Source organism: Paroedura picta, chromosome 1 (genome assembly GCF_049243985.1).
Source record: "Paroedura picta isolate Pp20150507F chromosome 1, Ppicta_v3.0, whole genome shotgun sequence".
In the NCBI taxonomy this organism is placed as follows: domain Eukaryota; kingdom Metazoa; phylum Chordata; class Lepidosauria; order Squamata; family Gekkonidae; genus Paroedura; species Paroedura picta.
Genome location: NC_135369.1, coordinates 183,168,995 through 183,191,888, shown reverse-complemented (window position 1 = coordinate 183,191,888; position 22,894 = coordinate 183,168,995). Strand labels below are relative to the sequence as shown.

Here is a 22,894-nt window from a genome sequence, read left to right as displayed (position 1 = left end):
TATATCCCTGCATTACTCTCCCCTTCCCAGTCTTGATCTTGCTTTTTAGACAGTTTTCTATGGCAGGGATAGTCAACCTGTGGTCCTCCAGATGTCCATGGACTACAATTCCCATGAGCCCCTGCCAGCGTTTGCTGGCAGGGGCTCATGGGAATTGTAGTCCATGGACATCTGGAGGACCACAGGTTGACTACCCATGTAGGTTTAGTCAAGCTTCATTTCCCCCCAAAACTGACCTGGGCCGGTTCCCTTTTTTCTGTCTTCCTATCAAACAGATCATATCTTGATAGATCATGATGGAAACGGAGAGAGGTTCAGAGGTGGTTTACCACTGCCTGCCTTTGCAAAGTGATCCTGGGTTTACTTGGTTGTCTCCTCTACAAGTACTAACCAGGACCTAGCCTGCTTAGCTTCTGAGATCTGGACCTTCCTGGGCTGAATCTGCACTTCCTTTATCCTGTTGTGGATCCTGCTGAATTCAGATTGATTTGAACTCGGCTCTTCCTCTATCCCCTCCCTCCCCATTGAAACAGAAATGTGTTCTGCAAGTGATTAGGGAAGCTCAGAAGGGGGGAGAGGGGGAGCCAAGCACAGCAGGAGCCTCTTTCTCTTCTTGAAGGGGGGGGGGCAGAGGAGACAGCAGAGGAGGGGGACTAAATCCAAGAGGAAAATCTCTACGGAGAGAAGTTAGGGCTTCTGGAGCCTCAGCTGAGAGAAGTTAGGGCTTCCCCTTTAATAGAAGCCTTGCAACCTGAGAATGAGGAAGTCTTTGAACTGATGCCCTGGCCAATCAGGGCTTTTCTACAACGTTGGAGGCTCAGTAGCAAGTTAGTTCAGGAAAAGCAGAGAGCTGCACCTTTACGCAGGCCAATTTTTCAAATATTGAGGGTTAAATCCACTCCAGGATATTGTAGGGGAAAGGTAGGGTCACTCTGGATCAATCCTGCTTGTTCCAGAGGGAAAATTTAAATCACCCCAAATCAAAATGGAAATCGGAGTTTTCTTGGAGGGGGTGGGTGGGAGAGGATCGAAAAAGGCAGAGAAGGGAGAAAAATTCCAGGACCGACAGAAGTTGAGAGAAATTAGGGGCTTCTCCTTTAAGGCAAGTTTATCACATGACCACCTGTGGCCAATCACAGGTCCTCTACCATGGACATCTAGAGAGCCACAGTTTGGCCACCCCTGGTGTCGGGGTTAAAGAGTGGCAGCCTCTAATCTTGCGAAGCGGGTTTGATTCCCCATGCCTCCCCCATATGCAGCCAGCTGAGTGACTTTGGGCCAGTCACAATTCTCTCAGAGTTCTCTCAACCTGACCTACCTTACAGGGTGTCTGTTGTGGAGAGAGAAGGGGTAGGTGATTGTAAGCCACTTTGAGACTCCTTCAGGTAGTGAATGATGGGGCACCAAAAGCCACCTCTTCTTCTTCCTATTTTATTTTATTTTATTTTATTTTATTTTATTTTATTTTATTTTATTTTATTTTATTTTATTTTATTTTATTTTATTTTATTTTATTTTATTTTATTTCATTTCATTTCATTTCATTTCATTTCATTTCATTTCATTTCATTTTACTTTATTTTACTTTATTTTACTTTATTTTACTTTATTTTATTTGTTTAATTGGTAGACTGGCCCTCCCTGCGGACAGGCTTGGTGTGGTTAAAACCCATTCAAACAAAGATTACAATCACAAGTCATAAAAACAGTACATAAGACCAGTAAGTAGTTACAAGGTAAGAGTAAGAGCTCCAACAATTCATTGTCTAGTGTCCAGTCACTTCCTCATTTCCCATGGTACAGAAGCAGAGAGGAGGGAGGGCCACTTTGGCAGGAGCTTCAGAACTTGGAGAGTTCCACCAGGGCACTGATCTCTGCAGGCAGCTTATTCCACCAGGCTGGCACCGGGGCTGAGAAGGCCCTGGTTAGATACCCATTGTCAGCATCAATTATAGTTAGTTCTAGTCTTTTGGTGTTACCAGACTTCTTCTTCTTCTTCTTCTTCTTCTTCTTCTTCTTCTTCTTCTTCTTCTTCTTCTTCTTCTTCTTCTTCTTCTTCTTCTTCTTCTTCTTCTTCTTCTTCTTCTTCTTCCCTCTCCAGGCTCCGCCTCCATATCTCCAGGGGTTTCCCAACCTGGGGCTGGCAACCTCACCCCCAGTTCCCTGCCAGTGGCCAGGAGGGACCTGCTAACCCCAACAAAAAATTGCCTGCAGAAAAAGAGCAAAAATGAAATGGAGATAAATAGCACCTTATACAAAACGATTAGCCTCATGAGGAATTTTGCCGGAAGTTTTGTAAAGATTTCAGCATAAAAACAATCCAGCACAAATAAAAGATGGAAATATGACCTACGAGAGAATCAGACTTCTTTCATATATAGAGATCATCTATCTCTACCTCTACCTCTACCTCTACCTCTACCTCTACCTCTACCTCTATCACTATCTATAGATAGATAGATAGATTAGATAGATAGATAGATAGATCACACACACGTATATGTATATGTTAGTTTGTAAAAACAGAAAAGAGCAAGCATCCAATAGCACTTTGAAGATGATTAAAATTTGCGGCAGGGGAGGAACTGTCACGAATATCTGAAGAAGTGAGCGGGGCCCCACAAAACCACATCTCCTGCCACAAATTTTTATAGTCTTTGCGGTGGTCCTGGGCGCCTGCTCTTTTCTGTTGGTGCGTGCGTGCGTGTGCATGTGTGTACTCTATTTAATCAAACTCCTTGGAGTGATTCTTAATCCATCATAAAATGTTTAAAAGGACATGATTAATTCCACTGTTTAAATTGTGTTTTATTACCAGGAGAAACTTCTATAAATGATCATGCACCTTTCCCACTGGCCTCTTCCTTCTCACGTAATATACTAATTAATTTCAATTAAATATATGTAAAAGAAGATCTATTTTGAAAAATGCCTCTCCCTTGTCATTTGTTAATATATTGAAAAAAGTGTAAACCTGGAAGCATTGGACGTAGAAAAATATTCATTTTTGGTAATTTCTCAAGGGGACCATTTATTAAACGAAAGGCTTTTAACATTAGCTAAAAGCCGCCCCGTAAATCACGGGTGTCATCAAACTGCTTCATCACTTCATTAATTTAAAAGATTATTATATGCGTAACTGACATAATTTTGAACAATGTTACACGGTTAATTTATTAACGGGGGCAAAAAAAAAAAAAAAACAGGAGTGACACCCCAAATTGATTTATTGTAATCATTGCATAATTTTAGGATTTTTCTTTCTGAATTTCACCAACAGGGCACATGATTCAGGGTAATTCTTTTTTTTTTTTAAAAAAGGAAAGTCACCCATTTAATTTCTAGGGGTAACACTAAATTATGAACGAGGTTTATAAATCTCCTGTTCCAACCTGTTTATGTGATCTGGGCGGGGGAGCTCAAACGAGCTGTTTTATGGCAAAGAATTTCACAACAGGAGACTACTGAGTTGCAAGTTAATACAACTCTCAGAACCCCCAGGGCTTAATCGAGAAACCACTTTCTTATTTCACTACACGTGCTAAGTACTCACTTATACCCAGAATTAAATTTTGTTGGTCTTAAAAGGTGCCACTGGAATCAAACTTAATTCTCCAGTCTGTTGTTAACACTTTTATTATGTCTGTAAGAGCCAGTTTGGTGTAGTGGTTAAGAGTGCCGACTTCCAGTCAGGCAAGCCAGGTTTGATTCCCTGCTCTTCCCCCACATGCAGCCAGCTGGGTGACCTTGGGCTCGCCACAGCACTGATAAAGCTGTTCTGACTGAGCAGTAATATCAGGGCTCTCTTAGGCTCACCCACCTCACAGGGTGTCTGTTGTGGGGAGAGGAAAGGGAAGGCGAATGTAAGCCTTTTTGAGACTCCTTCAGGTAGAGAAAAGCGGCATAGAAGAACCAACTCTTCTTCTTCTTCAGTAATATCAGGGCTCTCTCAGCCTCACCCACCTCACAGGGGGTCTGTTGTGGGGAGAGGAAAGGGAAGGCGACTGTAAGCCACATTCTGGTAGAGAAAAGCAGTATATAAGAACCAGCTCTGGCGAGCCTGGTTTGATTCCCCGCTCCTCTTCCACGTGCAGTCAGCTGGGTGACCTTGGGCTCATCACAGTACTGAGAAAGCTGTTCTGACAAGTAGTAACATCAGGGATCTCTCAGCCTCTCCTCCATCATAGGGTGTCTTTTGTGGGGAGAGGAAAGGGAAGGGGAATGTAAGCCACATTGAGACTCCTTTGGGTAGAGAAAAGCGGCATATAGGAACCACCTCTTCTTCTTCAGTAATATCAGGGCTCTCTCAACCTCACCTGCATCACAGGATGTCTGTTGTGGGGAGAGGAAAGGGAAGGTGACTGTAAGCCGCTTTGAGACTCCTTCAGGAAGAGCAAAGTGGCATATAAGAACCAACTCTTCATCTTCAGTAATATCAGGGCTCTCTCAGCCTCACCTCCCTCACAGGGTGTCTGTTGTGGGGAGAGGAAAGGGAAGGTGACTGTAAGCCGCTTTGAGACTCCTTCAGGAAGAGCAAAGTGGCATATAAGAACCAACTCTTCTTCTTCTTCTTCTTCTTCTAGTAGTACTAGTAGTACTAGTACTTCTATGGTGATATCCACAGGTCTTGGCAACTGAGTTAATCCAATTTTAGCTATGCTTATTGCTCAGTTACTCACGCATCTTGACTTGCACTATCTCTTCCCTGGCTGCTAACTGTCCTCCCCTTCCCCCCTGCACTTTTTTTGTGTAATAGTTGAGGAATTCTTGTTTCAATGCGTCTGAAGAAGCACCCTTGCACACAAAAGCTTATGCCCAAATTAAGCTTTGTCAGTCCTTAAAGGTGTCCCTGGGCTCAGACTTTGCTAAGTGTCTTCAGACCAACATGGTGACCCACCTGAATCACAGTTGTGTGTATTTCAAAAGAAGGCAGCAGATGTTCTACTGAACTCTATGGTTTGCCACCACTGCCCATTGATATGGTGCTAAGTGCCGTCAAGTAACTTCCAACCTGATGAATTAAAATGACCTACAGAACCTTTGATCGTTCACAGCCTTACAGAGGCCTTGCCAGTGGAGGGCCCATGTGGCTTCCTTCCTTGACGGTGTCAGTCCATCTCCGGTTGTGTTGCCCTCTTTTCTAGTGACTCTCATCTTCTCATCATGTGACCAGAGCTTAGTCACTTCAACGTCTAGGCCAAAGAGGTCAGCCAACTGAAGTTGAGCCACTTCAGGACTTCCAATGGGTAAGTTGGTCAATTTGCTTCTTTGGTTCCTTGCGACACACTTCATTTCAAGTACATTTGAACTCTGTTCCCTGGGAAATGTGAGCTGTTTGCCTGTAGAAGGCCCTTGGTGCCCAAAGCAAACTTATAAGGTATGTGGGAAACATCTGGATTCTTCTTACATGTCGGGTGAAGGTGCGCCATTCCATCTGCATCGGCTCTCTCTAATGAAATTTGATACCCTCTCTTTTTATTGGTCTAGCATGTCCCTGGAAACCAAAGCAGATTTGAAAACTCGTCATTTATCCCCATGCTGTATCTTTCCTCTTATCAGAAGAGGAAGGAGATCTGGATTTTGAGTAGCATTTTGAGAGTCAAGGATTAGAATCACAGAATCATAGAGTTGGAAGGGACTTCCTGGGTCATCTAGTCCAACCCGCTGCATTATGCAGGACACTCACAATCCTATTGCTCATCCACTGTAACCTGCCACCCCCTTGAGCCTTCACAGAATCAGCCTCTCCATCAGATGGATCTCCAGTCTCTGCTTAAAAATTTCCAAAGATGGAGAACCCACCACCTCCCGAGGAAGCCTGTTCCACTGAGAAACCGCTCTAACTGTCAGGAACTTCTTCCAGAGGTTTAGACAGAATTTATTTGGAATGAATTTCATCCCATTGGTTCTGGTCCATCCCTCCATGGCAAGAGAGAACAACTCTGCTCCATCCTCTACATGGCACCCTTTTAGGATTATTCCTTGATGGGAACAATCCTACCAATAGCAGTTGCAGGTAAAGGTAAAGGTGTCCCCTGTGCAAGCACCGAGTCATGTCTGACCCTTGGGGTGATGCCCTCTAGCGTTTTCATGGCAGACTCAATATGGGGTGATTTGCCAGTGCCTTCCCCAGTCATTACCGTTTACCCCCCAGCATGCTGGGTACTCATTTTACCGACCTCGGAAGGATGGAAGGCTGAGTCAACCTTGAGCCGGCTGCTGGGATTGAACTCCCAGCCTCATGGGCAAAGCTTTCAGATGGCTGCCTTACCACTCTGTGCCACAAGAGGCTCATAGCAGTTGCAGGGAAGCAACCATAATAGTCCAATGGCACCTTTAAGACTAACCAAGATTTATTCAAGGCATGAGCTTCCGAATGCAGGCACTCTTCCTCATTAAATGAACAGCCATCATAACAGTGGAGATATAAGGCAAAAGCAAATTATGGTCAATTACCAAACTGTATCACAACATCCAAATTCAGCCATATGATGCCATATGATAATTCTTTGCTAAAACACCCTTGTGCTGGGAGCTATCTTGTCCTGAGACCAGAGAGTTAAATTCAAAATTACATTACCTATGACTAACATCACATTACAGGCACGTCGTCCCAAATAAAATAAATTAAAAGGAAGAGAGGGATAGTTCTGCGTCATCGCACAACCCACAACCCACAAGAATATTGAGATGTATAGAAATCTTATGGGATGTTTTTCGATGATGTGAACCGCCGCGAGCCAGCTTGTTGGAAACAGCGGTATACAAATCTAATAATACATATTTTTAAAAATGCTGCTTCTCAAACCACCTCGCTGATGTCTTCGTGGCATAGAGGGCTTTAAGATGGGGCTGGGACCGCTGCTGCTTCCAAGACCCAGCTCTGAGCCATGACGTTCCTTAAATACATACTCAGAGGCTCAGACAACCCAAGCATAAGGCCCGGGAAGCCCATTTTGGGTGCTAATAAGAACAGCAGAAATATACCAATTGGATCAGAGCCCTACAGAACCGCCCATGTGCGATCAGGGTGGGATATGAGCATGACAGTTGAACAATGGCCATTAAACCAACGGAAGGCCACTCACAAGAGTATTAGAACGCAGGCCTTTCATGACGTTTTGAATCTTATTAGCATTTGCCTAGGCATAGTAGTAATAAGCTTTGAGTTTACATAATGGATGGCCTATAGGATTATCACTGATAAAAGCGACCAGTGGTTCAGATTTTCCTGAGGCAATCTTTGCTCCCGCTTGCATGTTCTGGTATCCCTGACTGTTTTAATGAAATGTTAGAGTGGAAGATTTGGGTAATTATTCTTTTCTTCTTTAATCCTGCACACTTTGTAACTAGTCAGAGAGGAGATTGCATTTGCTTCATCTCAGCTGGAAGAGGTTTCGTGGCTATTGTAGATATTCTGGCTTTCCCTCCAGTTCTGCTGAATCTCGATATTGCCCTCTCGCCCGTAACTGTTTTGTCGCGGAATGTGAATTTCCCAGCATTTTCCTCAAGCATTACAACCATTTGGAGAAACAGTTTCATTTCCTTACATGCATTTCTGCATTTCTCCCTCGCGTGATTCTGCCCCATTTGTCATCTGCGTGGGTTGTTCTCAAGGAAAATCACAGCAATCGGCCTTCACTTAAAGATAAGTTGATTTGTGTTCGGAAACCTTTTTACCAGTTCATTTGGGGATCATGAGAAGAGCGAGTCCTACAAATTGCGATAGCAATGTGGAAAACAACCAAACTGTATTTCCCGCCCCCTCTCCAGTGATGGATGAAAAGACAAGCATTTGCACCTGTGGGGAAAGAGAGCTCTGTTAAGAAAACATCAATCTTCTTTGTGAAGTAATTTTCTTGTACAACATTTCTAAAGATGCTAATACAGACAAGAGCCTGTTCATTATGGTATGGTCAAACTTTGACTGGATGACTCAGCCTTCCACAAATATTCCCTGAAACAAAAAACGGATCGTAAAAAACAATCTCTTGAATTGTTTCCCCCTGAATACTCTGGCTCCCATGAAGAATAGCAAAATTAGATTCCAATAGCACCGTTAAGACCAAGAAAGATTTATTCAAGGCGTGAGCTTTTGAGTGCAGGCACTCTTCCTCAGCCTAATGAACAACCATCATATGGAAGAACTTGGATGTTGTGACACAATTTACTAATTTACCATAATTAACTTTTGCCTTATATCTCCACTGTTATGATGGTTGTTGACTAATGATTCTACAAACACCCAGATACGTGCAGCACGCAAGAAGAGTTTTACACAGAGCCAAGGAGATGGCACAATTTTCTATGAACAGTCGTTCCCCCCCACACAAAATACTCAGATAATAGTGTTTTTTTTAAATTGTAGGTAGTGTAGTATTTAGATGTGTTTCGGTGTGGTGAAAGTATCTGCCGTTGGGAAGAAAAGTCTCAGAACTTTTCTCAAGATATAATTTAGTTTCAAGGCGTGTGTGTGTGTGTAGGGAAGGAAATATTTATTTTTTAAAATCCAAAATATTCTTATGCCATTTCCCCTCTGATCAGAGTTCCCAGGGTGGTGAACAGGAAGAAAAAACCCACATGGAAACATCAGGGAAATTAAAATTACCGGATATAGAATATAAGCTGACCCACATATAAGCCGAGTCACCTAATTTTACCACAAAATCTGGGAAAACCTATTGACTCGCATATAAGCTGAGGCTGGGAAATGCTCCACCATCACAGGCTCTCCCATCCAGCATTGCCAAAAAAAGATCAGAGTCCCTCAGTCAAACAATGTCCTACAAGCTGCCAGAGCAAGCTCAACTTGCAGTACACATTTGCAAAAGGCAGTGCAACGATTGGCTGGCTGGAGCAGCCTTTTATATCAGTTACCGTATATACCCACGTATAAGCCAAGGAGGGCTTTTTCAGTGTGGAAAAAGGTGCTGAAAAACTAGGCATATACGCGAGTATATAGGGTACATTTGAAGTTGCAAAATCATTCAAGAAGAACATATAAGCAAAGAACGCCAGAACCAGGAAGGAGCGTGAAGAACCACTGTTAGAGATATGTTAAACAAAACAAGAGACTTGTTACAGAAACAGTATAATCTCGATATAGTGGCGTATAGTAGCCATGTAATTCCATTGATGAAAGAGCATATCCATTGAGGGAGGGAGATCCACCAATTTCCCTTCTACTGTAGATACCCACCTTCCTCCATGCACTCCCTGGTGTCCACTGACCTCCTGCCATTTTGCAGAACTCAGAAGGCAGGAGGAGGTGGAGGAGGGGAAAGTGGGCTGACTATACACCCTCTGCATCGTAGAATAAGTCAGATTTGCCAGGGATGGAGGGAGTCTTTAAAGAGTTCACTGTTAACAATTCTTTATGTATTCTTTTATAAGCATTTCTTTTGTGTTGCACTCAGCTCTCATCCAATGAAGTTTTTGGAGCACTGCAACACAGCCTCTTTGGATACATATTAGAAAATGCTGTTAAGTCCCGGCAGGAGGGGCTTTCTAGGCTCGAGGTGTTCAGAGGTGATATGCCTTTGGCTGCCTCCATGTCATGCCCCTGGTATTCCTTGGTGGTCGCCCATCCATATACTGGCCAGGGCCAACTTGCTTACCTTCTGATCTTGGAAGCTTAGCAGGATGGGTCCTGGTTAGTATGTGAGACCACCAAGGAAGTCTAGGGTCCCTACGTAAAGACGGGGAATGGCAAACCACCACTGTACCTCTGCTGTGACCTTGATAACCCAGTGTTAGCTCATCAGATCTCAGAAGCTAAGCTGGGTCATCCATGATCAGTATTTGGACTGGAGATCATCAAGGACGTTATCCAGGTTCACTACACAGAGGCAAGCCTTGGCAAGCCACCTCTGATTGTCTCTTACCTAGAAAACCCTACATGGGTTACCGTAAGATGGCTGTGACTTTGTAGGGTCAAATACAACAGGGCCAAATTCCAGTTCTTCCTCCAGTGGAAGGGTCACTTCAGTTGGCTGGAAGCCCCTGAGACTGAAGGAACGTCTCCCAGCACAAGGTGAGGCACGTGTCACTGCTGATGTTTCCAGAATGTTGGCCTTTGGGGAAAACTGACCCAAAGTGGGAAAGCGGTGGGTCCCATCTTCGCCATGAACTTCCTAGACAGGTGATCTCTGTTTCCTAATCAGAGAGTTCCATCGTTAATATGGCAGCCTCCTTAAATAAGGCCCCTTGAAAAGATTAATAATCAGGGAACTCTCTTTGAGCACTCATGAAAGATGACATTTATTTTAGGCAATACTATTATTCAGAGCCGTCGTCATTGTCAGGATTGTGGCTGAACATTGCCCTTTGAATAAAATCCTGATTTCCTTTGAATTTCCCTCTTTTAAAGGTCCATTTTAAGTGCATGCCTTCCACTAACTACGAAAATGAAGGGTAAGTAGGGTAAGTTCCCCCCCTCCCCCCACACACACCTAAAGTACTGCAAGATAATCTTACCTAAATACTTTGGTGCTTTATAGATAAGGATGGGCAGGTTGCTGGAATCAATGAGGCCCACCAGTTGTCCTCTGGATCTCTGCCTCTTGTGGCTCCTTAAAACGAGCCAGGAGAAGGGAGGAGGCCAACTCTAAAGATAAAGGTAAAGATATCTCCCGTGCAAGCACTGGGTCATGTCTGACCCTTGGGGTCACGCCCTCTAGCGTTTTCATGGCAGACTCAATACGGGGTGGTTTGCCAGTGCCTTCCCCAGTCATTATTGTTTACCCCCCAGCAAGCTGGGTACTCATTTGACCGATCTCGGAAGGATGGAAGGCTGAGTCAACCTTGAGCCGGCTGCTGGGATTGAACTCCCAGCCTCATGGGCAGAGCTTTCAGACTGCATGTCTGCTGTCTTACCACTCTGCGCCACCAACTCTAGGAGAGAATAAATCTCTCCCTGAGTACAAAGACCTTTGGGAGGGGGGGTGCTCAATGATGGTTGAAAAAACCATACTTGATCTGCGAGAGCCCGCTAATTACTGCCCAGTCTCCTGTTTAGCATTTCTGGGAAAGGTGGTGGAGCAGTTGGATGTGGTTCAATTGCTAGCATTCCTGGGTGAAGCTTCAGTCTTGGACCTTTTCCAATTTGGCTTCCGACCTGTCCACAGAGTACAGACCATGCTGGTTGCTCTGACAGGCAATCTCCGATGCCAGCTGGACTGGGATGGATCAATGCTACTGAGACCACTGACAGCAGCGTTCTAGGTAGTCGACCACGAGCTTCTTGATCATTGCCTCATTGATGCGGAGATACAGGAGACAGCCTTACAGTGATTGATCTCCTTCCTCCAAGACTGAGGACAGAGGGTGGCTGTTGGAGAAAGTCAATCGTGCCAATGCCAATTCCAGTGCACATTCCTCTCTCCAACGCTATTTAACATTTTATGTGCCCCTTTGCCCAGCTGCTGAGAGGTTTTATGGGTGGGTGTCATTAATATGCTGACGACACCCAGCTCTGCCTCCTGATGGACCGCTGGCCAGGTACGACGCCCCCCTGGAAGCTTAGGCTGGAGGCTGTGGAGGGATGGTTCCAACGAAGTTGCCTGAAGCTTAATCTCTTGAAGACGGAGGTCCTCTGGCCAGAAGAGATGGGACCAGATTGGGAAGTGCGCCTTCCCACCCTGAACGGTGTGCAGCTTTCAGCTGCCCAGTCAGTCAAAAATTTGGGAGTATCTTCCAGTTCCAAAGTTGGCATTTTACCATCTTTGTCAAGCTAAGCTACTAGCGCCCTACTTGGCCCATAACCGCCTGACCATTGTGACCCATGCAACGGTCACCTCTAGGCTGGATTACTGTAACTCGCTCTATGCAGGTCTTCCCTTAAATCTTCTCCAGAAACTACAACTGGTGCAAAATGCAGCTTCTCCGGTCCTCATTCAAAAATCTTCTTGGATGCTTTAGGATGCTTAGGGCTAATCCTGCGTTGAGCAGGGGGTTGGACTAGATGGCCTGTATGGCCCCTTCCAACTCTATGATTCTATGATCTTGGAGGACCCATACAATACCTACTCTTTGGCAGCTGCATTGACTTCCAGTGGAATTCTGGATAGATTCTGTGTAGCTAAGGGGCCACCTATCTAAGGGACCCCTGACAAGCATTACGCTTGGCCAATGCAAAGAGGCTGGTGGTCCCTGGCCCTAAAGAGGTGCACCTGGCCTTGACTCAAGTAAGGGCCTTCTTGGCTCTGGCCCTGGCTTGGTGGAATGAACTCCCAAGTGAGGTCAGGGCTCTGCTGAACCCCAGCAGTCCCACAGGGCCTGCAAATGGAGCTCTTCCACCAAGCCTTTGGTTGAGACCAGTGCGCACCTACTGCATGTCACAGTTATGATCAGGCCTTCCCCTACATAAATCCACACACTCTATATATGGATGTATATGTATTGCCTCCTATATCTCCAAGTAGAAATCTTCCCATTTTCCTCCAGGTTACCCAATTATACTTTCACTGGGATCAATGAGGTGGGCTTTCGATTGTTGATTTTATGGAGGAGTTGTATGAGTGTTTTTATTCTTTATTGTATAAGTCTTTGGTCTAATTTATTGGTTTTATTGTAAGCCCTACTTTGTTAGCTGCCATGAGACTCTGTGAGGGGCGGGATGCAAACAAGCAAACAAACATGCCAGCTCCATGTGGGACTTCTCATGGCTTAGTGTAGTGGTTAGGAGTGCGGACTTCTAATCTGGTGAGCCGGGTTTGATTCCCTGCTCCTCCCCCACATGCAGCCAGCTGGGTGACCTTGGGCTTGCCTCAGCATTGATAAAGCTGTTCTGACCGAGCAGTGATATCAGGGCTCTCTCAGCCTCCCCTCCCTCACAGGCTGTCTGTTGTGCGGAGAGGAAAGGGAAGGCGAACATAAGCCGCTTTGAGACTCCTTCGGATAGAGAAAAGCAGCATAGAAGAGCCAACTTTTCTTCTTCTTCAGTAATATCAGGGCTCTCTCAGCCTCCCCTCCCTCACAGGCTGTCTGTTGTGCGGAGAGGAAAGGGAAGGCGAACATAAGCCGCTTTGAGACTCCTTCGGATAGAGAAAAGCAGCATAGAAGAACCAACTCTTCTTCTTCAGTGATATCAGGGCTCTCTCAGCCTCACCTCCCTCAAAGGGGGTCTGTTGCGGGGAGAGGAAAGGGAAGCCGCTTCAAGACTCCTTCATGTAGAGAACAGCCGCATATAACCAACTCCTCCTCCTCCTCCTCCTCCTCCTCCTACTACTACTACTCCTACTACTACTACTACACTCCTACTCCTACTACTCCTACTACAGATATCAGTTCACCTGGAAGGTGAATTTTATGGCATTATCACTGAAGTTTCACCGTTCCCTTCTTGGACTCCATCCCCAAATTCTCCAGGTGTTTCCCAACCCAGAGGTGGCAGCCTTACGACACACTTGCCAGCAAAGGTATACAAATCTGATGGCCGTTCTACATATGGGACTTTGGCGACCCTCCTTGGACGGTCTGCATCAGATTTTTTCTGTTCTTGCAGAATGCAACTCAGTGAGAATCTCAAAACTCTTTTCATTCGGTGTCTTTCTAAACAAACAACAACACGAGGGGAAAGAAAAGGTTAAAGAAGTTGCAAACCTCTGCTTTCCTCTCTTTGTCTCTCTCTTTCTCTCAACTTCAGTCTCAGGGGCCCCCAAAAGAAGGCTGGAACCCATCAGAGACCTGGTCGGCACCGAGAGCGTTAATTCGTCCATATCTAAGCCTCTTTGTCGAAAATTCCCTTTGTCTCTTGCCCAAGTCATTCAACCCTAATCCCATCACTCTCCCTAATCCGCTGCAGAGGAGCAGGCCGTTCAGTTTCCGAAACCGTCTTTGTTGCTTCCCCCTAATAGACAGCTTTGCTCTGGATTTCGGGCCGCTTCAGCCGCATTACGGCTTCCTTTTGCAGCTCTTTAATGAAGTGCCCTTTAATGAATCTTTTCCTCCGCCGTGCGGTGTCCGCCGGGCATCAATTGGTTTAGCGCTAAAGAGGGTGAGGTACGTAGCCATCTTAGCAGCCTCTTTTTTGGGGGGAGGGAGGGAATGATTGCCGTTAAAAGCCAAAGCTAGGAGACAGGCCTATTGAAGAGGGCAGGCCGCTGAAGTAGTCCTTTAATGACTGGGGATTTACAATGGAAAATCTGCTTTTTGTGACTGACAAAAGGCAACAAAGTCAGGGCAGCTAAGGGAAGGTTTCCCCAACAAATCCTAGAAGGGGAACACGGCCATCCGACCATGTTGTACACTCTTTCCAGCTTGTTGCATAAGTGCCATCTTTCTCACTATAAGGAGGCCCTTTCACATTTGGAATTTTTGTTGTTGTTGTTGTTGCTGCCAAGCGAGACAGACAAGAGAGGTAGCTTATTAAATTCTTCACTGGGAAGAAGGCAGACCACTTTTGCAGATGGGGAACTGAGGGGCAGCTGGAAAGCAGGGGCCGTTTGCGGCCTATCAAAGCGGGAAATGGTTTTTGCCTCCCGCCCACCAGCAAGAATTAGATTTTATTTACAACTAGGAATGGGGTTAATTATATATCTAACTAGTAACGGGGCTAATTTTCACTCTTTACTCAATTGTCTATGGCCTATGGTTTTTTTTTAGAACCACTATATTTCATATAACCTGGTGGAATGAGCTCCCAGAAGATCTAAGGGCCCTGTTGGAGTTGTCAGCTTTCCGCAGGGCCTGCAAAACGGAGCTCTTCCACCAGGCATATAGTTGAGGCCAGGGCGGTTCTTGGGCCATTCCGCACAAGTTTAATGTAGCAGAAGGCTTACATATGGTAAACGCTACTAATTTACAGTTCCGCATGACGTCCCACACAATCTGCAAGACTCTTGCAACAGTTCTGCAAAAAGCGATTTGTTGTAGCACTTCTGGGAAATCGGGGAAAGTGGATTCACCCTTCGAAAAGAGCTACACTCTTGCAAACAATCTGCAACACTAGCGAAAAAGACATGTTCGTTCTCATTGTTATGGTTCCAACAAAGTCCCTCCCCCTGGCTCTCTCCTCTGAACTTCCGGCAAAGCGATCACCATTTTTTTCCCCTCGGAACGAGCGGGGAAAGCAATGAACCAGCGAGGCTTCATTCACCCAGCGAGGCTTCTCCGGCTACAGTCCTTCCACAGAAGTGCTTTAAAGCTCCCCTAAGTTCCCAAGCACAACACAGCCCCTTGTTTGCAAGTTCCTTTTATTTTCGGCCAAAAATCTCACCTGTGCGGAGGGGGGGGTTTCACTCGAGCGAGCGTGGTAACGATGAATTGCCAGCTCACACACCAGCTAGATGGGTCTCTCTGTTGCAACGAATCAATGCATATTCATTACTACATGTTTTTTTTTAAAACCTGTGCTTAAAGGGAAAGGGGCTTTTCCAGAGCATGATAACAACTGCCCATTGGCTGTTCGTTTGATTGATGGCCAGGGGCGGGAACAAGCACAGAAAAAATCACTTCCTTTCTAGCGATTCCTGCGAGACTGGAAACCTGTGGGGAACGAATGAAACGCTACTGGATTCCACTACAAATGTAGGTATGCGTAACGCCGAGATACCACTATTAAAAATAGCATTTCTGCTTTGTGGAACCTATTGGCAACATTGGTCCTTGTGCGGAAAGGCCCTTGGTATTACCATATGAGGATCTCTAAATTGAGGTCAACTAGGTTCCTCACTCCCAGTTAGAGAAAGTTATTGACCCATATGCTGAATGGGGGAGAGGTTTGGTATTTTATTGTTCGCCATCTTGTTATGCTTTATTATATTTTTGTATTAAGGGATATTTTAGGGGATTTTACTGTATTTTTACTGCTTTTGTAAACTCCGGCAAGAAATCTGAGAGCGGCAGAATATAAATTTAAAAATAAATAAATTCCTAATGCCGCAATCCTTTAATGCAGTACCTCATGTGGTGGGGACCCCCAACCATAAAATTATGCAAGTGTTCTTTCAAAGAAAATAAAGCAAAACTGACCAATGGCATGAAGATCTATTGTTCATGATTGTATATAAATTGTTGTTTTTCCCCTGGAGCTTCTCAGTTCAGTTCTGCCTCTTGTCCCACCATGCTGATTTTGCTCTTTTCCGCTGCCCTAGACCAGTGGTTCTCAACCTGGGGATTGGGACCACTTTGGGGGGGGTCGAATGACTCTTTCACAGGGGTCACGGCAGGGTGAGCGGCTTGGCTGGGGTGCTGCCGCTACTGAAGAAGAAGAAGAAGAAGAAGAAGAAGAAGAAGAAGAAGAAGAAGAAGAAGAAGAAGAAGAAGAAGAAGAAGAGTTGGTTCTTATATCATGCTTTTCCCTACCCGAAGGAGGCTCAAAGCGGCTTACAGTCGCCTTCCCATTCCTCTCCCCACAACAGACACCCTGTGGGGTGGGTGAGGCTGAGAGAGCCCTGATATTACTGCCCGGTCAGAACAGCTTTATCAGTGCTGTGGCGAGCCCAAGGTCACCCAGCTGGCTGCATGTGGGGGAGTGCAGAATCGAACCCAGCATGCCAGATTAGAAGTCCGCACTCCTAACCACTACACCAAACTGGCTCTGTTGCCACTTCTCCTGCAGGCAACCACACTCAGCTGCCAGCTGCTCCAGCAGTGCTTCTAGTGTGGCACATTCTCCGGCCAGGCGCTCCAGGTGGTGGCGCAGCTCAGCAGCCTTGGGCTCCAGGTGGCAGCAGCACAGCTCCTGCAGCTGTGCACCCAGCCTCTCCAGGCACACCCACTCTCCACACAGCTGCTCTTGGGCCTGCCTATGTTGCCTCCCCCGAATCATGGGTTTTCTTGGCTCCTCCCCCACTCTTCTCTCCAAGGGGGACCCAAAATGTTCCGCATCCCTTTACTGATGTCTCCAAATCAATTTTGTCTGAGGGACGGTGCCTGAACATGAAAGCTCATGCCTTGAATAAATCTTTGTCGGTCTTAAAGGTGCCCCTGGACTCAATTTTTGTTCTTCCAAGTCATTGGTTTCCATTACTCGGTTTGTACCCTGCCTTTCTCTCCAAGGGGGTCCCAAAGTGGCCAACATTGCTCCCCTCCCATTTCATTCACACAACAGCCTTGCGGGGTAGATCAAGATAGAGTGTCCGTCTATCTAGAGCGGTGGTTCTCAACCATCATAACGCTACGACCCCCACTGTGGTGGCGGCGGCATGCGGGCAAGTATGGGGGCAGCTCGCACAGGTGTGCAGGTGTGTGCGCAAGCACACAACAATCTGGAGGTGGTGCGGAGGTGGCCAGTGCCATGGGTCTGCCATCAGCAGCTGCCGCCACCACCTGATGCCACCCACTGCCACCTGTTGCCACCTGCTGCTGCTGCCACCAACCTCTCCTGGTGACGCTGGGAAAGGGGCCAGGTGACCCCACTTGGGGTCGGGACACCAAGGTTGAGAACCACTGCTTTAAGCCAAGCTTTCTTAGCTTTTTTACCCTTGAGAAACCCCCAAAACATTTCCAGGCTTTGAGAAACCCAAGAAGTGGCATGATAGCAGAATATGGTTGGGAAGAACACCCACTCGGGGTCTCTTCCCTTCCCATCCCTCCAGGCCCATCACTGGCCATTTTGGGAGGGTGACCATATAAGGTCATATCACCTAATAAATGTTTAACCAATTAAAATATATAAAGTTAATTAACCTCCGCCCATTCAAGAAACCCTTCCAGGGCCACCAAGAAACCCCAGGGTTTCCCAAAACCCTGGTTGGGACAGCCTGCGTTAAGCTTTTGTACTCTGCTTCAGTAACGAGACCGAAGCAGATGGATATGATATATATTTGTAAATAATCTTTCCCAGTAAAGATTTCTCTCTTTTAAACCTGAAAGCGCTGAGTCTTGATCTGATAACTGCATGCTTTCAAATACTCTGTTACTCTACAGCTCAATTTCTCTGGACGGACTTGGGATCAAGACAAGTCCACGAGTCCCAGCACTAACAAAGCCACCATTTCCTCCAGGGAAACTGATCATGTGTAATTCAGGAGAATGCCAGGCCCTGCCTAGGGGAAGAAGAATCCACTAGCCACATACAGACTGACTGATGTAGTCCACATACAGTATGACTGACATTGTTGTGTTGCCAGCTTTGGGTAGGAAAATACCTGGAGATTTGGGGGCTGGGATTTGTGGAGAAGAGGGTCGCCAATGGATGACGATGCCAGTTAAAATTTTACTTCTTTTTGCCTTCATTATGGTTGCTAAGACACACACACAAAAAAGTTATTACAGATGGGAAATGAACATCCAGCTGGATTTTATTTATTTCTTTATTTTATTTACTTATTTATTTATTAGATTTTTTGCCTGCCACTCTAGAGACTCGTGACGGGGTACAATATACACCCCCCCTCCCCACAAACCATCATAAAAAACCCCATCCCATAGCAGAACAAACAGAGCATGAGCTGAAAAGATAAAACATTATGTCCAGCATTATGCTCTGGTCGTGCTTCCCTGCCTTTGGACCAGGCCAAGATCACTTGCCTGAGTGAAATTCCCTCCGACTTGCCAACGAAAACACAAAGAAGGGGCTCACTTTTCAAACAGACTCCAATCGGCACAGCTGGCTCCTCCTCTCTAAATCGAAACCATGGCATTTCTTTGTAAACAGGAAGAGGACTTCACAATTTGGCGCTTGCAAAGTCCAAGGCAGCCCTGCCGCTGGCGGGCGAGGTGACGCTCGTGCATTGTTCAAAAATTTTGCCCGCATGCTTCACTGCTTCGACTCCTCTCTGCTACAGCCTCTGCCAAGCCTCTTCCTTTAGGGAAACGGCTTTCAAAAGCAATGAGGATAAAGAGGCCGTTGCAAGACACCAACAACTGAAACCGGCACCAGGCCTCTGTGGCACTCTGTGTTCCCTCGCCGGGTCTCTTTGACCGGCCTTTGTGAGCACTTCTACACTAACGATAGAAGGAAGGAATGGAATTCACACAAAGAAGTTGGGGTATTTCCTTCATGCACTTGGGCACGCATGCACACACACACACACACACACACACACAAATCCCTGCTAAAATTTCTGCAAATGCTTTCCGTCCACAGAAACAGGAATTATAGGGTTTCCATCTAAGTTATTAATTTGAGCTCCAGATAATCGAGATCTGTCTCCCTGCAGAGAATAGCTGCTTTGGAGTGGGGTTTCTATGGCATTATTATTATTATTATTATTATTATTATTATTATTATTATTATTATTATTATTATTATTATATTATTATTGTATTTATACCTCGCCTCCCCCCGAAGCCTCGAGGCGGCTTACATAACCCTGTCCCCTAAAAACCATAAAATAACAATAAGATCCAATAAATTTACAATAGTGGCAACAACAATGGTTTAATCTTACTCATTTAGTCTCCGCATCCTCAACTACAGGAGGGGGGGGGGTGACACTCTCTAACGCTAGTTTGTGAGGGGGGGGGCTGATCTTCTTTCCGCCCGGCCTCAGTTATAAGCCTGGCGGAAGAGCTCCGTCTTACAGGCCCTGCGGAATGTTGGTAATTCCCGCAGGGCCTCAGCTCTTCCGGGAGCTCATTCCACCAGGTTGGGGCCAGGACCGAGAAGGCCCTGGCCCTGGTCGAGGCCAGGCGGGCTTCCTTGGGGCCGGGAACGACCAATAGGTTAGCCCCCGCAGAGCGTAAAGCCCTGCGGGGGATATAGGGCAAAAGGCGGTCCCTCATATATGCTGGGCCTAAACCACGGATGGCCTTGAAGGTCAAAACTAAAACCTTGAACCTGCTCCGGAAGGCGACCGGATTATAATGTAATTATAATTATATTATAATTACATTATAATATATGTATTATGTATTATAATATAGTCCACAGTTTATGGAATTTGCTCTCAAATCTCCCAACCCCGGATTAGCAATCCTACTGGGAACACAATGAAACCGCAGTTTATTGGGGAGGAGGAACGAAGGAGAAGACAGGTGGTTTCCCTGAATGGGTCTCATTACCGATCCTATCTAACTACTTTCTACACACCTGAAGCTGCCTTCTACTGTATAAGACCATCAGTCTATCATGTTCAGGATTGTCAGACTGCCAGTGGCTCCCCAGGGTCTCAGGTAGAGGTCTTTCCCATCACCTACCACCTGATGCCGGGGATTGAACCTGGGATCTTCTGTATGCCAAGCAAAAGGCTATACCAGGGAACTGCAGCCCCATCCCCTTGCAGTCTTCAAGCAAAGGTTGGATACACACTTTTCTTGGATGCTTTAGGATGCTTTGGGCTGATCCTGCGTTGAGCAGGGGGTTGGACTAGATGGCCTGTGTGGCCCCTTCCAACGCTATGATTCTATGATTCTATAAGGTCTTCATTCTTTCCTCTTTGTTTGAATAGCTTTGTTTGATGCCATAGCTAGGACTGAACAGAAGATAAGATGGGTAGTAGTTACACAATTGATGTTCTTTTGCTCCTTCTAGAAAGTCAGTCTATGATAAGGTGACCAGATTTTTTAAAAGTTTCATAGAATGCATAGAACGCAAAAATAGTATTGTAATATATATATATATATATATATATATATATATATATATATATATATATATATATATATATATATATATATATATATATATATATAAATTTCAACATAAGTACGATTTGCCAAGTGGGACAATCTGGTCACCTTAATCTATGAATGCCAAGGACACTTCATGAGAGACCCAGTCTGGATCATCGTTGGGTTGTGTCTGAATCCACTGATTACTGCCATGATTTAAGATGCCTTAGCCTCGGTGTAGCCATTTTGCCTGTCTGTTTTTTAGCCCTGAACTGTCTGCTAACTGTTCAGTAGTGTAACAGGCGCCGTTATCATTGTAAGTAGTAACACTGGACGTTCCAAGGTTAATGTTGGGCATGCTATCATTGTTGGGCGCTTTCCCAGACGGCACCTAGAGATGAAAGTCTATTTTGTCTGTGTGTGTGTGTGTGTGTGTGAACATCTTTGGGTGGGAAAGTCGAGGGGATAAGAACTGCGTTTTGACTTGGCAAGCCGGATTTGGCTTTGAATCGTCCTGGATAGAAGTGCTTTGAAATAAACACTTGCTTTAGAAAGAAGTTGTTGTTTTTCAAGTCTGTCATCCTGACAGATTGAAATGGCATGATAGATAGATAGATAAATAAATGAATAAATAAGTATGATGTTCTAGCTCTTCCATGCGTAGTAGCCTCATCCATATGCCTGGCGGAAGAGCTCCTTCATGTTATAACTCACATTCTCCTCCATTGTCTGTGTGAATAGCCAGTGGCTTTCTCTAAATCATATTGCTTAATCCTGCAACATATGATTCAAGCTACTTGGTTTTTCTCCTTGATTAGGTAACAGTATATTTTGAGAAAATCATCAATAAATGTTAGAATATATTTGTTCTCACAAGGGGTATCTGGCTTTACTGGGCCACATATATTAGCTCTAGAGGGTACCATGCCTGGCTTGTCTCAAGGCTGTTAGTGAAGCTAGGTCATATCCCTTTAGCTTGAATGTGCTGCATACAGACTCTTTCATTTGGTTATCTGTATGCCCTGGATCAGTTTCTGGCTCTCAAGCTGGGCAATAGTATTAATATCTCTATGTCCAAGACATCTATGCCATAGCCAGGAACATTTCTTATGACTGCAACATTTAGTCAGCTTTGCATTTTCTATACATGTGTCTAAAACATACAAATCCTCCTGCACTCTCTCAGTTGCAATCAATTCCTCTCTTGGCTTGATGAAACATTTTTCTTCAAATGATTTTACCAGCTCTCTTTTGGCAAGTATTCTTACTGTATTCAGGTTGTTTGCAAGTTGTAGCACACATAAGCAGTCTTTAAACAGAACTCTGTGAGTTGGTCATTTGGAAGCTTGCATTATACAAATCCTGAGCTTACCCCTTCTGTAACCACAAGATTTTCCATCTGTCACAGCATCACCTTTCTACCTGCATTGAGGGTTTCAAAGAAGCCCTTGTGTGAATGCATCTGTTTTATATACACACTGTTCAAATACCATGCCTTACTTTTGATTGTACACTGGATTAATACAAAGTACGTCTTTAAGTATGGCTGTTTAAAATTTTCTGTTCTTATTGCTTTAGAAAAGATACCCTTTTGCTTGGAAGCTTTGCAGTCCTTCTTAAAGTGCCCCCTTTCCACTTGAGAGGCAAATCAACTTCCTTTTGTTGCTCATATTTGTCCATAGAGCGGTTTCTCAGTGGAACAAGCTTCCTTGGGAGGTGGTGGGTTCTTATTCTTTAGAAGTTTTTAAGCAGAGGCTGGATAGTCATCTGACAGAAAGGCTGATTTTATGAACTTAGGGAGATTGCAAGTGGGTAGGAATTTCCCAGTCCAGAGCTGGACACCTTGCTTGGAAGTATCAAATGAGAATATGGCCCCTTGCAAGTTCATGAGTATGATTCATGGCCCTCTCAGATCTCTCCGGACAGTGATCTCAAGCCGGGAAAGTGATAAATCACCGGACAGTGATCTCAAGCCGGGAAAGTGATAAATCTGTGCATTGTCTTCATTCTCCCCGGTCTATCTGCAGTGGCTTTTTAACTGTTGAAAGGAGATCAAGCATTTCTCAAATGCATGAGCTGTTCTCAGCCCGGGAATTTGGTGCCAAGAATATTAGTCAGCCGTATGTTTTGGGATCGTATGTCACAATGGATTATCTGACACTCCACGAACGTTTGACTGCTTCCTCCAGTTGCCACCGCAAGACTTGTTCTCAGGCACGCCACCGGACACTGTGGCCTCCCCAGAGAGGGTCTGGGCAGGCCCCAGTGGTGACATTATCTCCTGGCTGCTTCCAAATGAAACGAAGCTGATCATCTCGCTGTACATCACCCTTATCAGGAGTGCGGATGTATAATCCACTTATTGGGAACGTACGTTTAGAAGTTGCCTGTGAAC

At 45.3% G+C, this 22,894-nt stretch overlaps 1 long non-coding RNA gene across 2 annotated transcripts in view; it reads left to right on the top strand.

Moving 5' to 3' along the window:
- LOC143826172 (uncharacterized) overlaps positions 1 to 22,894 on the top strand; it is a 40,503-nt gene that overhangs the window by 9,517 nt on the left and 8,092 nt on the right. For both annotated transcript variants that reach the window (XR_013227026.1, XR_013227025.1), the window contains exon 2: positions 5,145 to 5,246. This is a non-coding gene — a long non-coding RNA (uncharacterized LOC143826172). The remainder of the gene's footprint in view (positions 1 to 5,144; positions 5,247 to 22,894) is intronic.